The 16,843-nt window shown below is 61.2% G+C and overlaps 1 protein-coding gene across 2 annotated transcripts in view; it reads left to right on the forward strand.

Moving 5' to 3' along the window:
* The window catches only part of FGD4 (FYVE, RhoGEF and PH domain containing 4), an 86,477-nt gene that overhangs the window by 11,702 nt on the left and 57,932 nt on the right, over positions 1-16,843 (forward strand). Inside the window, exon 1 of one of the 2 annotated variants that reach the window (XM_055118152.1) lies at positions 14,169-14,317. The exons of the other annotated variant lie outside the window; for it this stretch is intronic. The gene's annotated coding sequence lies outside the window, so the exon portion shown is untranslated. Of the gene's footprint in view, positions 1-14,168; positions 14,318-16,843 lie in introns of those variants that run through there. 2 annotated transcript variants of the gene reach the window in all.

Genomic DNA, 16,843 nt, shown 5'->3' on the forward strand with positions numbered 1-16,843 from the left:
TGTATTGTGTGTGGTTATCTGTATTTGTGTGTGTGTTTGTGTGGTAATCTGTGTGTGTGGTAATCTGTATTTGTGTGTGTGGTAATCTGTGTGTGTGTGTGTGTGTGAATCTGTGGCTTTCTCCATGTGTAGCTTCTCACCATCTGCAGACAGCTGAGTTTGGTTCATCCATTTCGAATATTTATTTCCGCTGTGTTGCTCCCACTGGAGCCTTGTTGCCCACCAAGGCCAGTGAGCTGGCTCGCTGCTGACCTCATGGAGTGTCCGAACTTCCCTGTGGCTCAGGCTGTTGTCTGTTGTCTGTATACCTGCTGCTGACAAGCTGCTGTGGTTGTCATTGGTACCATGAAAGGATGTTGACTTTTGTACTGTTTTTTTTTTCTTTTTGGGTCACACCTGGCGATGCTCAGGGGTTACTCCTGGCTCTGCACTCAGGAATTACTCCTGGCGGTGCTTGGGGGACCATATGGGATGCTGGGAATCGAACCCGGGTCCACCGCGTGCAAGGCAAACGCCCTACCCGCTCTGCTATCACTCCAGCCCCTGTACTGTGTCTTTTTCACCATTAGGTGACCAGTAACCGTTTGCCTCTGCCCCGTGTTGTTGGTGACGTGTGTGCTATTGTGTCCACTAATATGTTTGTTCACTGGCTCGTCCTCCATCTCTCTCTGGCCACTGCTAGACCGGACAGCAGGCAGGTTGCGGTGTTTCCAGGGCTCGCCCAGTGGCTGTGCTGTCCTGTCTAGCACCAGACAGCTTCGTGGTGCCATCGCATGCACTTGGTGGCTGGCGGGGAGCAGGGCGACATGTAGATCCACAGTAAGACAATTCATTTCTTTACTTCCCATCAAGAGTAACTCCCATTTTTCCCTTCATAAACGGAGTGTGGGCCCAGGGACACCCAGGCCAGTGTGGCCAGCCGTTGGTGAAAGGGCTTTCCGGAAGCAGTCGCGGGCCAATGGCAGACAGCTGTCTGTCCTCCACACTGGGCACAGGTTCCAGGGAGAGCCTCGAGCTCTGCAGTTCCCGTCACAATGGCTCCCACTGTCTCTGCAGCAGGTCAGAGTTGCACCCTCCCCCACTCACCCCTACTCTCCTCACTCTCCACTCACCCCTGCTCTCCCCACTCTCCACTTGCTCCTACTTTCCCCACTCTCTCCACTTGCCCCTACTCTCCCCACTCACCCCTACTCTCCCCACTTTCCACTCACCCCTAGTCTCCCCACTCACCCCTACTCTTCCCGCTCTCCACGCACCCCTACTCTCCCCACTCTCCACTCACCCCTACTCTCCCTACTCTCTCCACTCGCCCCTACTCTCCCCACTCTCCACTCGCCCCTATTCTCCTCACTCACCCCTACTCTTCCCACTCTCCATTCACCCCTACTCTCCCCACTCTCTACTTGCCCCTATTCTCCCCACTCTCCACTTGCCCCTACTCTCCCCACTCTCTACTCGGCCCTATTCTCCCCACTCACCCCTACTCTCCCCACTCTCCACTTGCCCCTGCTCTCCCTACTCGCCCCTACTCTCCCCACTCTCCCCCACTCTCCCTTACTCACCCCCCTCTTCCCAACTCTCCCCTACTCCCCAGCTCTCTCCAGCATTCTCCCCCATTGTCCACCAGAGAGAGGCCCGTGAGCTGTGTCAGATGCAGAGTCTGACAGGACAGGGAGAGACCCGGGAGCTGTTGAGCCGTGTCAGATGCAGGGTCTGACAGACAGAGAGAGGCCAGGGAGCTGTGTCAGGGCTTACAAGAGGCCAGGGGTACCAAGGCTCTATTCTTGGCTATACACGACTTGCCTCCGCTTCTGGACACTCCTCTAAGGCTCTTCACACGGGTGCTGTCTGGTCCTCTCAAAGCTCTTTGGGGCCAGAGCCATAGTACAGCAGGGAGGGCGTTTGCCTTATACACAGCTGACCTGGGTTTGATCCCCATTATCCCCTCTGGTCCCCTGAGCCCCGCCAGGAGTAATTCCTGAATGCAGAGCCAGGAGTAACCCCTGAGCATCGCCAGATGTGACACCCCTGCCAAAAAAAGCAAGATCTGGAGTTGGATTGATAGCACAGTGGGGAGGGTGTTTGCCTTGTATGAGGTTGACCTGGGTTCAATTCCCAGCATTCTATATGGTCCCCTGAGCACCACCAGGAGTAATTCCTGAGTGCAGAGCCAGGAGTAACCCCTGTGCATCGCTGGGTGTGACCCAAAAAGCAAAACAAACAAACAAACAAACAAACAAACCAGAAAGACCTTTGGCAGGCCAAAGGGGGTGATGCATTATCTCTGTTCTGCCCCCGGGGCCATGGCATGGCTCAACAGACAACAGGTCTGTGACATGCCTCACACACGCCTCACAATGCCTGCGACATGCCTGCTTGCTCCTGTGATGTGCTGACCCCTGGCCCCCTGCGCTGCTCTTTGCACCGGAGTCCCAACACCCCCAGGTGTGCTGAACCCCACAGCTGCGGGCTCCCCAGCCCTGCAAGTGGGAAGAGCTGGGCTGGCAGGAGTGTGTGTGGGTTCCGGGGGCCCCACAGGCCCCACCTCCAGCCCGCACTGCGCCTGCTCCCAACACACCACCGTAGGCCGGCAGACGGCAGGGTGGGCCACACGAGCTGCCGAGAGAGTCTGTGGGCACTGGATGGGGGCGTGGTGGCGGGCAGCTTGTCCCGACATTCTCCCCAGACTGTTCCCAACAGCCCCAGATTGTGCATCTGCGCCCCCTGGACTGCCTTAGAGCAGCGTTGTTGGAGCCTCAGGCCTGGAGACCGAGCATCCTGTCAGTGGGCGGCAGGAACCTCTGACGGCTGCACCCCCTGGCCAAATGGCCCTAGGGAGCCAGGGCCACCCAGAGGCAGGTGTGTGCACAGCTGTGACGTCAGCTTACCCAGAGAAAGAGGGGTACGTCGTGGGCATGGCTGTGCTGTCACTGATCCACACAGAGGCGGACTTGAGGCGCAGGACGCTCTGACATCCCAGTGTCCCTCCAAGCCAGTTCCTGTCCCCCACTTCCCATCCCTCTGGTGGACTCAGGTAAGGGGCTCCTCTGGCCCGCGGACCCCCTCCAGCTTTGCTGCTCATTCCGGGGGGTCACACCCCAGCCCCCTGCTTGCAGCCAGCCTGTCAGCCAGGACACAGTGTGACCAGCCACCAGGGTTATGTGGGCCTGATAGTGGAGTCTGGCGCTGTCCTGGCTGCCGGAGGAAGCAGCTCTCGGGGGATGCGACTCGGAGAGACCCCCGTGGCCTCTCGGTCCGGGCCTGTGCACGGAGGGTAGAGACTCGGGAGGGGCCCATGCGGTTATGAATGGAAAATGCTTCCAGTTCAGTGGCAAAGTGAAGGCGTGAGCGGTCCCAGGGGGGCCTCCATCCCTCAGTGCTCAGAACAAGGCCATGGGGGTGTCTACTCCCTTTCCGAGACCACCTGCTCTCTCCATGCCCAGAAGGTTCTAGAATGCGCCACACACCACGACCCATCTATTGAACAGAGTGAGGTAGAGGTGCTGTGTGGGTGGTGGTGACTGCTGTGTCCACTCATCCGTCCTCTGCGAGAGGGTTGGGGGGGCAGGAGCAGGGAAGGGGTGTCTGCCGTGACCGGCCTCCCTCGGTACCTCCTGCCCTGCCATCTGAAACCAGACCTGGGAGTAGGGTGTGGGGACAGTGACCTTGGGCCGTGGCAAATGTGAGGTGGCCCCTTCTTGCAGGTGCTGTCGCCGTGAGACCCTCCAGGCAGTGGGTGTGGGGGTCCCAGAAAAAAACAGCCGTGCCGAGGAGAGCGGAGGAGAAGCCTCTGAACAGACAGATGCTGGAGCAGTGGGCCTGGAGTACATGTGCACGTATGTGTGTGCATGGATATGTGTGAGTGCATGTGTGTTCCTGGTGTGTGTATGCATGTGTGTGAGTGAATATGAGTGTGCATGTGAGCCTGTGCACGTGTGAGTGTGCATGTGTGCCTGGTGTGGGTGTGTGCATGCGTGTGTGAATGTGCATGTGTATATGAGTGTGCCCTGCATGTGTATAAGGTAAGAATGCACATGCACACCTGGTGTATGTTTGTGTGTGCAGCTTGGGATCGGGTGGCAGTGGGGTTCCTTCATGCTCTGATCTCCCGAGATTGGGTTCTGGGGAAGTGACTGTGTCCTGAGAGTAAATGCTAATGTCCCGCCCTATGCTCTGGAATGCTTGTCAAAAACAAGAACGAAAAAGCTCCGACTTTCTTTTTACTGATTTTACTGAAATGGTTCCCAGGATTATTTAGACTCAGATACAGAAATAATGGAAGAATTTCCTATCCTTTCCCCTTTCTTGCCTCTGCCACACACCCAGCAGACCTTGGGGGCTCCTCGTGGTTCAGTGCGTGGGGCTTCCTCCCTGGGTGCTGGGGATGGAACTTGGGCTCCCCCACGCAGCGCCATCGTTCAGACCTTTGACCTTGTCCTGTGCCCTCTCCAGACTGCGGGAGGCCACGGATTTGTGTTGAATCCGGGTGGGAGGTTTTCATAAATGCACGCTTTGCTTTTCTTACCTTTGCCTGCAGCGTGTTCTGGGTATTGGAGGGACCCGGGCTTGTCCTTTCATCACTGGCTGCTGTTCTAGAACCTTCCCTGACCCTTGCCTTCTGGTCACTCCTGGCGGTGCACTGAGCAGCACTGAGCCTCAGCACTGTCGTGCCAGCGCCGGTGCCGGGCTGCGCGGCTGCTCTGCCTCTCGGGTCTCGCTTGCGTTCTTCAGCTGGAGCTGCGCGTGGTGTTGGCCCGAGTCTCGGGACCTGGGAAACTTCTGAGCGGCCGCCTCTGCCCACCCTCACTCTCCTCACAAAACAAGGGCCCTTGTGAGTCTTTGTGTTTCCCTTCCTCCCTGGGTGCGGTCACGGGGTGTTAAAGTCTTCAGGAAGGATCTGGTGACCCCGATTCTGTCTGGGCTGCCCTGACCTACTTAGCTGCTCTTTGTTGGTGAGGCTGGCACTCCGGCTGCCAGCAGGGAGCACACCCCCACCTCTGTTTTCTCGCAGGCTCAGGAGGGCAGGAGGGTGCCTGGACCTCACCTTCGTTCTTGCTGCTCTCTGCCGCCTGCAGCAGCGCCCGGGACTGGGATCAGAGCAGGGGGCTCGGCGCAGGCCCCTTGCTCTCCTTCTGGTTCTGTGTGGAGAAACATCCCGTGCATACTACTCAGAGAGGGGCTCTCTTCCCTTACTCTGGGCAGGGCAGCGGTCGCTGTGGAAGTCCTGCAGACCTGCAGAGCGCGCAGACCTGTGGGCTCCTTTCAGACGCATTGTCCTGCATGTATGTGTGTGTGTGCGCGCGCATGTGGGGATATGCATGTGAAAGTGTGCATGTGAGGGTGTGCATGAGGGTGTGAGGGTTGTGTTGAGGGTGTGCATGCGTGTGTCTGTATGTCTCGTGTGTGTGCATGTTTGAGTACATGTGCGTATGTGCATATGTGCATGAGGGTGCGAGGATTGCACGTATGTGTGTAAGGATGTAAGTGTACATGTGAGGCTGTGTGCATGTGTCTGCATGTTGTATGTGCGTGGAGTGTGCATGTGTGGGTGTGCATGTGACCGTGTGCATGTGCCATGTGTATCTGTGTGTCTCGTATGTGAATGTGTGTCTCGTGATTTATGTGTGTCTCTCTTGTGTGCGTGTTCTGTGTGTGTCGAGTTGTGTGTGTCTTATTTGTGTGTCTGTGGGAGTGTGTGTTGTGTGTGAATGTGTGTATGAGTGTGTGAGTGTGAGTCTGTGTGTGTGTGAGTCTTTGTGAGTGTGTGCATGCTCCTGGAATTGTCTTCCAGAGGCTTACATTTCTTCCTCTGCCTGAGCAGCAAGTTTCTGTGTCTTGCAACCGAAAGCACCGAGCACTGTCAGGAGAGGAGACACTTTCCCTGGGGCAGGGGTGGCCCGCAGGAGCCCCACATGACAGGAGAGTGTGATGTGCAGCATGGCCACGAGGGGGCAGCGGAGTCCAGCTCACGCCAGGCCTGGTGGGCAGGTGCTGTGCCAGGTGGGTCTGACAGGCCAGCAGACTCCTTTGCCCTGGAGTTGGTCTGGGCCGCAGCTTTCTGGCTCCCTGGCGGAGGCCCCATAGCTGTCCCGAACCAGGTGCTGGCATGGAAACCCTAGCTCTTCCAGAAGCATCTCCGAGCCGCGCTCCTGGACCTGCAGGGACTGGGCGGGGACATTCACAGGACGTCTCAGCAGTCTGCGCTCGAATAAACTCTGCCGTGTGCTCTCGGCTCTGGATTCTCATTCCTCCCACGTGCCAGTGTGCCCAGGCAGGATGGCGAGTGAGTGGGAGGGGCGCTGTGGGCGCTCTCTTGGGTCTGCCCCAGACGGACAGCCTGAGGCTGGAGGGCGCCTCTCCTTCTGGACCTGGTAACAGAGGGATTCCCGGGTCACTCGCCCTCTGGGACAGGACTGCAGGGACGGAAGTCGGCACGGCTCATTTGTCACATGGGGGGAACAGCCACATTTGTGGCTCTTCCTCCGTGAAGGCCTGCAGCCCTGTGTGAGCAGCTGGGATGGGGGTCTGAGCGTGTCCCGGGGCATGTCTGAGGCCCGTGTGGGCAGCTGGCCCAGAGGGTTCTGACGGCTCAGGGTCAGTGGGTTTCAGTTCCTTCTGAAAACCAGTGTGCATTTCAGGACTGGAGGGACAGTGAGGGGCCAGGCACCACCTTTCCTGCAGCCGACCCAGATTTCTTCCTGGCCACCACACGCGGCTCCCCCTAACAACCACCAGGAGGGACCCTGGGTGCCACCGGTGCAGCCCCGAGCACCCAGTGTACATGCTCAGTGCTCAGGGAGGCTGGGAGGGGGGGAGTTGGTGCCCTGTGGTGCCGGGGAACTGAGGCCGTGGGGAACCCTTTGGACAGTGAAACCAAAACTGGCTTCTGACGTCACTGTGCGTATGTGCAGCTCCCGTGGGTCAGAGTGGCCCGTCTGCGCACTCGGCTGTCTTCCTCCTTTCCTTGTATGTTTGGTTTCTCTGGCTCGGAGCCCATGGTGCTCGGGATCACTTCTGGTGGCGAGGGGGAGCAGTTGGGGGTGGGCTTCTGAGCTGGGCACAGCACCCACCCCCCGACTGGGCTCTGGGAGATGGATTCACTTGGTCTGCACTGCAGAGGCTTGGTGTGAAGGTCTCCGCGCCCACGGGAGTGCCCCTAGCTGGTGGGCTGCTCTGCCCCCTGATTCAGGACGAGTGCCGAGCCGCGTCCATCCTGGGGGGAAGCTGACCCCCAGGATGTGGAGCGTCTCTGGAGGAACCCAGGATGGAGGAACTCAGTGGGGGCAAGGGCTTGCCCGGCACTGAGTGATGCCCGCAGTCTGGGCCTTCCGGGCTGTGCCTGGAGCGTGGACACCTTCCCTGTCGCCGAGTGGGCTTGTTCTCTCTGGGCAGCTGCACAACACCCGTTTGTTCGAAACAGCCTCCCATGCTGGGAATTGGCGTGTAGGACGGGGCAGGTGGCCAGCAGGCCCACGGGGCCAGTGTGCCCTCTATACTCGTGACGAGGCATTCACCTGAGCACTTGAGACAGGGCTCAGGCAGTCAGGAGCCAAAACTCTTTTCGCTGTACTTGAAGTGTCCATTGAATCACCCGGTGACTACTACCCAGCGCAGGTCTAAAGTTCAGGCATTTCTCTTTCTTTCGAAACAGTTACACTTACAGGAAGTTGCAAAAATAGCAGCGAGCAGCACAGTTCCCCCAGCTCTGCTTTAAGCTCTGATAAGGCCAGCATGGCCACAGCGCCGGAAGTGGACATGGGCACTGGGTGGATTTGCATCAGGGAGCCGGGTCCCCGAATAGTTTCTGTAGACACCACCACTGCCAGGACGCCGAGGGAGCCCTGTACACCGCCCCTCCCCCCGCGGTGGTCCCGTGCCCCTTTCCCGCCCCATCCCAAAGCACCGTCAGAGCCCTGTCCCAAGCTCACGGCCCAGGACTGTTCCATTGAAACCACCTGAACATGTCTCACGGTGGAAACGCCACCATGAGACAGTAGCAGGGGCCCGTGGCCACGTGTTTCTCCTTTTCTTGTAATGCTTTGGTTTTGGGGCCAGTCCCAGCGAGCTCAAAGGCTACTCCAGGCTCAGAGCATTCAGGGACTGAGCCCGGGCTTCCTGCAGACCTCAGCAGGCCCCTACTCTTACTGGGTGCCACCCGTGTAACCGAACTTTCACAGGTTTCATCCAATCAGAGCTCTCCAAATAGAATACTCAATGCAGAGCGTGTCTTCTCTCCTTCTCAACAGTCTTTCCCACGAAATAGACGGAATCCTGACGGAATCCTGACGGAATCTGATGGAATCCTGACGGAATCCTGATGAAACCCTACTTCACAGGGTTCCATGATGGCTCATTTTGGGACTCATGGCCAAGACCATACATACACAACATACACACACCCATGTACTCATGTACACATACATGTGTGTATATATACACCTATAGTCACCCACGCACATCCATACATATATGCATATACTTATATACACATACACCCATACACATGTATATACCTGCACATAGCTCGGCTGTTGTTTGTCACTGTTTGGGCTCCCACAAGCAGGTCCCCGTTCCCCTTTGGTGTCAGCGACCGGCCTCCCCGTGAGTGCAGTGACCGCAGCTACGTGCGTCTGGCCGGCCCCGTGCTGTGGCCATCTCAATTCAGCCCAGGTGAGCTGCAGGCAAGACTCCGCAGTCGGACCAGGATGTGACAAGGCGCGGGGATTCTGGCTCAGGCTAATCTGGATGGGGAGGGTGGGGGAGACACAGTTGCTGATCCCCAGCTCAGGTGTCGGCTCGCTGCCACCTGGTGGCTCTGACCTTGGTGGGACTGTGCGGGCCAAGACAGGTGAGCGAGAGGCCGTCCTCGGCCCCTCTGCCGGAGCGTCTGGGAACGCCTGGGAACGGGCAAGGACGTTTCCTGTCACTGTCCAAGAGACCTCCCAGACCCCCAGGACCTGTCCTCCATGGGGACAGGACCCAGCCCCGCCCCCATTGTGTGGTCCCTGTCCCCCCCACCCCACCCCCAGTTTTCTAGAACTGTCCATTTTGAAACCCTGCCACGGCATTTTGAAAGGCGCCTCGAGGCTGCTGAACCACTTGGCCAGTTAGGAAACGACAGGCACTTCCCCTGCTCACTTCTCTGCAGGCCTGCCCCGGGCGTGGGCGACCGCGCTGCAGCCGTCGGCGGTTCCTCTGCACGGAAGCCAGCATGGTCGCTCCCGGGAGGACGCACGCCGCTCCCTGCCGCTGGGAAGGAAGCCTGCATGGGGGGCTGTGAGTACCCGCGCTCGTCCCTGGGGCCAGGGGCTGGGCGCAGACGCTGGCTCTTGTTACTTCCCTCTCGAGCACCACAGCACCAGCTCAGCTGGGAGGCTGCGTGGCACCCCTGCACCCCATGGGTTTGCCGTGCCCTCACCTGAGCCGCCCTGTCCTCCTGTCCCCTCTCCCGCTTCAGCCCCCGAGTGTGAGGCGGCCTGTGCGTGTGACCCTCCTCCCCTTCGCTCCCACGTGTTCCAGTGCAGGTCAGTCGTGGCTTCTGGCTGGCACTCAGCGTGAGGCCGTCCCACTTATTGAGGGCTGCCGGCAGGTGCCCGTAAGGCGGGAGGGCAGCACCGGCTAAGCCCTGGCCGCCGCCGAGGCTGCTCTGCCTCTGGGCCTGCGAGCGTCTCTTTCTCAGCCCCGCTCACTTCCCTTCGCTGCAGGTCTCTGAGCAGAAATGTCCTTGTCACCGTGGAGGCCCGTTAGGAAGGAGCATTCGCTCACCCTGAGTCTGTCTGGGGCCTTGGGTTGCTCTGGAGTTTGGGTTCTGCGTGACTGTGTGGCTCCTGAGTGTGCTCCGCACCTGCCCGGGAGGGCGAGGCCCCGTGGGCTGCCTCCTTGGCCGACACTGTTGGTAGAACCGTCAAAGCAGGCGCTGAGGCAGGTTTCATTTCATTCGATTTGTGGGAGAGGGAGGGAGGACGTTCTTCCTGCGGCCCTGCCCTGGGCGCCTCCGCCCTGGGCACCTCCGCCCTGGGCGCCTCCGGCCGCTCGCCGCGATGCTGGGGGATTGTGTGGGGCCAGGGATCAGACCCGGGCTCAGCACAGGCATGCGCCCTGGCCACCTTGCTGCTTCCAGCCCCTGCACCAGGGCACTGAACGTGCGTGGGATGGAGGGTCCCCACGCCCATAGCCTCGAGAGCTCTGCCAGCCGCCCGGTGCTGGCACCATCCAGGGGGGCAGGAGGACGGCGTCCACAGGCAGGCCCTGTGAAATGTGAAGTCCTGCTCCACTGTCCGGTCTGCGGAATGGCCAGGCTGTGCCTGTCAGGTGGAGGTGGCGGCCTGCGGGCGGCCAGACCTCCCACCAGGCCACTCAGGCGTCCTCTGGCCATCCGTGTCTTCTCATGGCACGGGATCCTATTTCACTGCGGACAGACGTGACCTCTGGGGGTACTCCGTCTGTGTCTCAGTCCTTCCTGGGAGTGCCCTCAGCATTCCAGACGGTATCTGTTTGAACTCACCCCTTGCCGTTTTTTTTTCAGACATTTGACTGCGTGCTGGGGGCCGAGGCGGGTCCTGTGTTTCCCTGTGATCTTCCTCTGCTCCGTGCACTCCCACACCAGTGGCTCCACGCTTCCCGGCTTCTTACGTGGCAGGGTGCTGCCCTTGGTCGGGAAGAGGCCCTGGCTGGAGGCTGGAGTGATAGCACAGCGGGTAGGGCGTTTGCCGACCCGGGTTCGATTCTCAGCTTCCCATCTGGTCTCCTGAGCACCACCAGGAGTGGTTCCTGAGTGCAGAGCCAGGAGTAACCCCTGGGCATTGCCAGGTGGGATAAAAAAAAAAAAGGCCCTGTCTGGCCACACATGGGGTCCCTCCCTTCTGCCCGCTGACCTCCCATAAATGCCCATGCCCACTGGCACTGACTGAGCTCTGCTCGCCTGAGACCCCTTAACCCACACAGGCCCTGAGAGCATTTCCAGAGCATCCCCACAAGCTTTGTTTCTCCTCACCTTTACATCTGGGGGGCAGGTGCAGGGCTCAGTTCTGTACCCATGGGAGGGCGTGGTGCCATGTGTTCTCGGGGATCACAGTTGTGGCCACTCTCTCAGTCTGCCTTGTTCTTCCTGAACCACCTCAGTCCCCGGCTTGCCCGTATCCACAAAAGCCACCGCTCAGTTCTGCCCCAGGGCCCATGCGTGCCCCTCCGTTTGTGGGGGGCCTGGGGGACCCCATAGCTGGGAGGAGGGTGGGTCTGGCCCCTCCACCCTTGTCTCCTTTCTGCCCATCTCCATGGACCCAGACAGCGGTTGGGAGTGGGACAGAGATTGGTGGGTGCCCACAGCTGCACCCCATCTCCCGGGGTGCCCACTTGGCACATCTCAAGCAGCAGCTGATTTCCCAGTGGGCACCGAGGAAGGAGTCCTCAGAGGGCTTGTCCCAGCTGTGGTAGACTGAAGGCTGTGGGAATGTGGACCTGGGAGCCAGAGGGCCCAGGGCTCCATCCCCAACCCAGACACCTCACCAGGAGCAGCATGCACACACGCAACCGTACAACACACACGCTCACACACAACCCCACAGCACACACACACTCACACGCAACCCCATAGCACACACACACAACCTCACAGCACACATACTCTCAATTGCACACATTCACACACAACCCCGCAACACACACAACACACAGCACACACACACAACCTCACAGCACACATATTCACAACTGCACAGTAAACAATACAACCCCATACGCGCATACACAATGCATAGTACACACACTCATACACCACCCCACAGCACACACACATTCACACACAACCCCACAGCAGACATACACAACTGCACAGAAGACACACAACCCCACAACACACACTCACAAACCCCACTGCATACACACAACCCCACAACACACACACACAACCCCTCAGCACCCACACACTTACACACAGCCTCCCCTGGGACAGCATCCTGTGTCTCAGGCACCCTGAGGAGGGTTTAGCGTGGGTCCCTGGGTGCGAGCCTGAGTCTCCCTCTGGATGTGGCACTGTGGGGAGCAGCTGGGAGGGGGCAGAGGTGAGTGCTCCCTGCACGCGTGGCCCCGGATGGTTCTTACTCTTCGGCCCCGGCCTTGCTCAGCTGAGTCGTGGCAGGAGGAATGGGGGCGCCCGCTCCAGCCTCCCAGCACCCCCTGACAGTCTCAGCACAGGTGGGGCAGGGATACGTCTGCCCTTGGCTTCGCACTAGGCCCACCACACCCACTGCCCAGGGGTGAGGCGATAAGTGACCTTTCTCTCCGCGCCTGGCACCTCCTTGTCTCGGGAATGTTTGCGGACCTGTCCTGTGGGGTCCCGTGACCATGAGTCACATCTGGTGCCTGACACGGAGGCTGTGGACACCATGTTGCAACTCTTGGACGTGACTCTGGGTGCCACCATGGCCCTCAACTCTGCAGGCGCCCTGGGAGCCCCACAGTGGCCTCTGTGTGCCCAGCACCCAAGCATGTGTGTGCGGGTCAGCCGAACAGAGCCTCAGGACGGCTTTGGGGACACGACGTGGGGGGGCCTGTGCTTGCCCCCTTGTCTCGAGCCCCACCTCAGGCTCCTCGGGATTGAATGAGGCTCAGCCTGTGGGTCTGTGTGCAAGGGGGTCCCAGTCCCGGCCCCCTACACCGAGTTTAAGTGAGACACCCAGAGTGTTTCAGGGGTCTAGCTCACGCTCCCTGTGGGGCTGCTTCATGAGGGTGCAAAGCCCCCCCACTCAGACTTAGGTGACCTGGGGGCAGTCACTGAGGGTCGGCCCACCTGTGTGAGCCTTAGGTGACCTGGGGGCGGTCACTCAGGGTCGGCCCACCTGTGCCTGCTGGTTGTGTGAACAGGGTTTGGCCTTGGTCCCCACCTGTGGACAGAGACAGGGAGCTGGGCTGGGGGTCAAGGTGGTGGGAGGGCTGGGCTGGCTGGGGGTGCTGTCCTGGGTGTGACATCTTCGGCAGGGAGACCGTTTCCCTCTGAGGGCCCTGGGGCATTGAGGGGTCCAGGAGGGGGTGCTAGGGCTCAGCACTGGGCCCTGGATTCCCAGGGCCCGGGAGCAGGACTGCTGTGGGTTCCCAGGGGCTCCTGAGGAGAGGGAGGAACTTTCGGCGGCGGGTTGGGGGCATCACGGTCTGGGGGTGTCAGTGGAGGATCTGGAGTTGGTCCCGTAAGCGTCACTGTGTGTGGTGCTGCTGGGTGGTCAGACTTGGAGCCAGAGGGACCTGGTCCCAGCAGGGCGGCGGCCTCGTGCCAGCCTCCTCCCCATCGGCCCCACAGACGCCAGCACAGGGCTGTGTGTGGCCACCTCGCTAGGTGCCGGGACGCGCCACTCCACTTCTTCATTCTTCCGCCCGGGAATAGAACCGTGTTATCTGCAACGAGACGGCAGTTCTGGCCTTTCATCTGCATCTCGGTTCTGTTTCCACGGCGGCGTGACAGTGGTGGCCGGCGACCCTTCGGCCCCGGGGGCAGAGCGGCAGCCCGGCAGGGTCTGACTGAGGGTGGCTGCTCTGTGCCCCCTTCCCCCTCCCCATGGCTGCTGTCTTGCACAGACAGGGTGGGAAGCGCAACTTCCTGCCGAGTCAGCAGGAACTGTAACCCCAGGGGAACCGGGCCTGGAGGTTGCTAGTGCGAGGTCAGTTACGCCTCTGGGGAACTGTATCTGTCTGCGCCTCCCCCACCGTCCGAGCCGGCAGACACGGTGGGAACGGAGCCACACAGGCTTGGGATGGAGATGTGGGACGTGGCTGGAGCAGCTGCTTCCGAGAACGTGTCTCCCTGGGGAAGGGACCCTCCTCGGGCTCGGAAGACTCCCATGGGGGCCTGGCGCCGTGGGAAGCTGAGGGTCCAGACCCTGCACTGTGTCTGTGGCCTTCCGGGCTGCTGGCTGGACCCCGTGCGGCCAGTAGGTATCTGGTGACCTTTGTCGCCGGGAGCCATGGGCTTTGTGCTTGGGGTGGAGCCGGCCTGTGGTGGGCCTGCTGCCGGCTGACACCTGCTCCCGTGCGTGCTCAGCGGCGCCCGCGGGATTTGCAGGCGGCACAAAGACTGGAATTGTTGTCCAATGAATGGCAGTTGCCCCCACCAATCGCCTGCCAGGCTGGTTGCCATGGCAGCCACCATCTGCTCACTCCCCGCGGAATGTGATTCCGGGCTGGGGCCGGGGCGCGGGGCGGGCGGGGACGGCTGCCGTGGGCCGGGCCCCTGGGCGCTGGCCGGGCCGGCTCCGGGCACCAGCGAGGGCACTCCTCCTCTGCCCTCCTGAAAGGCGCTGCCAAGAGGGGCTCGTCCAGCTGGTCCACGGTGAGTGCCCCCGTGTGGGGTCCTGGGTGTGGGGCTTTTCTCCTTGGGGGCAAGGAGAGGGGTGGCTGGCCCTGTGGGGAGGGGGCCCGGCCCCCCAGCTCTGGGAGCCGTTGGCAGCAGCCCTGTTGGCCGCACCCCCGTGGCATGTGGGGTCTGAGGAACGGAAGGTTCTCCGCAGTGCTGCACGTGGCTGCAGGTCCGAGCCGGCCCCTGGCAGGGTAGTGGGGCGTGGGGTCAGGGCTGTACCCACGTTCTCTCGGAAATCTGCCCATGGCCACAGCCCTGCCAGCCCTGATGGGGTCTCGGGGAAGCTGCGGTGGGCGCTGTCACCCCAGGCTGGCCCGCCCCTAGCTGTGCCTCGTCCAGGTGGGAGGCGTCTGCCGCCGGCCGCTGCCCACGCCTCTGCCCAAGTTTCCAGCCGAGCTCAGGATGCTGGCCACACGCCGCGTCCACATGCTCAGCTGCCCGGAGGAGGACCAGGGTCAAGGGTGCCCTTTGTCTCCTTCTCCGGGGCTCTGCCGAGCGCGCGGCTGCTGGGAGCAGGGAGGAGGTGTGGCTCCTGGCCCCGAGGTGGGTCCCGGAACAAGGCCGTCGTGTCCTTTGTGAGCCAGTGCGTCCTTCACCCCCAGACGGAGGGAGCCCGGGCAGATGGTGAGAGGCAGGAAGAGCTGGCCTGGCCCTGCCGCTGCCCTGCCCCAGCCCCGCGCTCCGCCCGCCGGCCACGCCGTTCTGACATCTTCCTGCACCGGAAGCTGCACACAGTACCGGCAAGGTCACAGCCATAGCTGGCACCGGGATGGCCGCGTCCTGCCCACCCGAGCCCGCAGGGCCAGCCCGGGGCAGCTCCCACCTGGTTCCTTGGTGTGTGCTGGTGTGGGCGTGTCGGAAGCCGGTCGCAGATCAGGGCAGGACCAGACTCAGCCCCGAGAGCTCCGGGCGCCCCCGCCTGTTCTCGAGCATCTGGTCTGGGCTGCGGTGACCCTCCTTGCGCGTCCGGCGGGTGACATTTCCACAGGAATGCCAGTTGTTGGCAGGAAGGAAGCTGGGAGGAAGGGAGCAAGCAGGCAGGCGGGGCGCAGGGTTCCTGAGTGTGGAGGCTGGGTGCGGGGTGGTGGGCCCTGCTCTGCCCTGCCCTGGCAGAGGTGCCCAGGGGCTGCTGGCCCAGGACTCACTGTTCTGTGGGAGCTTCTGGTGTAGCCAGCCGTGGGCTATGGGGATACGTCAGGGGCGTGCTGCAGGGCGCCGGGGGTTCTGCTTTGTGAGAGGGGCAGGGAGCACTTGGGGGTACACATGTGACCCTAATCCCGATCCCGGGGTGCATGTGACCCCAATCCCGCTCCCCGGGGACTTGTGACCCTAATCCCACTCCTGGGGGGCGTGTGACCCTAATCCCGCTCCCGGGGGGTGTGTGACCCCAATTCTGCTCCCAGGGGATGTGTGACCCTAACCCCGCTCCCAAGGGGTTGTGTGACCCTAACCCCGATCCTAAGGTGCTTGCACGAACCTTTGCTCCATCCACCTGCTGGAGATGGGGGCAGGAGTGCTGGACCTGGACTCTGGTGGGACTGGGGTGGGCGGCCGTGGCCCTGCTGTGTCAGGACTGTATCCCCCCTCCCCGCCATGGTACCGATGCTGGATCTCGGGGTGTCTGGGCTTCCTCCGACATCCCCAGCCCGGATGAACGATGGTTGGAGCCCAGCACCCTCAGGTGATCTCTGAGACCTGTGCTCCTATCCCTGTGAGCCCTCGGTTGGCACCCAGACGGAGCAGATGGGCTCTGCCGTTTTTGACTCTGCCTCGGCCTTGGGGGCTCAGCGGCCGCAGAACTGGGCCTATGGGGGCTGCAGAAGCCTCAGGATCAAGCCCTGCTGTGCTCTGCATGGCCGTGGGGGTGTGTGGGCACTGCTGCCCTCCATGGCCACACCTCTGGACACAAGTCAGACTGGCCTGCTGTGAGGCGCAGTGTGGGTCAGTGGTGTAGATGCGCCCAGGCCAGCGCCACACCTGCTCCTGCCCTCTGCCCTGGTGTCCAACAGATGTCCTTCTCTTTGCAGGGCACGGGCACTCCTGCCCACCCTCCCCAACTCTGCAGGTGTGCCCCGGCTCCCTCCCTCCCTCCCTCCCTGCTTCCCTCCCTCCCTCCCTCCCTCCCTCCCTCCCTCCCTCCCTCCCTCCCTCCCTCCCTCCCTCCCCCCACCTTCCCTCCCTCCCTCCCTCCCTCCCTCCCCCCACCTTCCCTTCCTCCCTCCCTCCCTTCCTTCCTTCCTTCCTTCCTTCCTTCCTTCCTTCCTTCCTTCCTTCCTTCCTTCCTTCCTTCCTTCCTTCCTTCTTTCCTCCCGCCCCCCCTTCCTTTCTTCCTGCCCTCCCTGTTTCCCTTCCCTCCCTCTCTTCCTGCTTCTATTCCCTCCCTCCCTTCCTGCCTTCCCTCCCTTCCTTTCTTCCTTCCCTCCATCCCCCTCAGTCCCTTGCTTTCTGGTGTCCATATTTCATGCTGTCCTCATTCCTGTTTCTTTTCTGATTCTGGCC

The sequence above is a fragment of the Sorex araneus genome, chromosome 10 (assembly GCF_027595985.1).
Source record: "Sorex araneus isolate mSorAra2 chromosome 10, mSorAra2.pri, whole genome shotgun sequence".
Taxonomy (NCBI): Eukaryota; Metazoa; Chordata; class Mammalia; order Eulipotyphla; family Soricidae; genus Sorex; species Sorex araneus.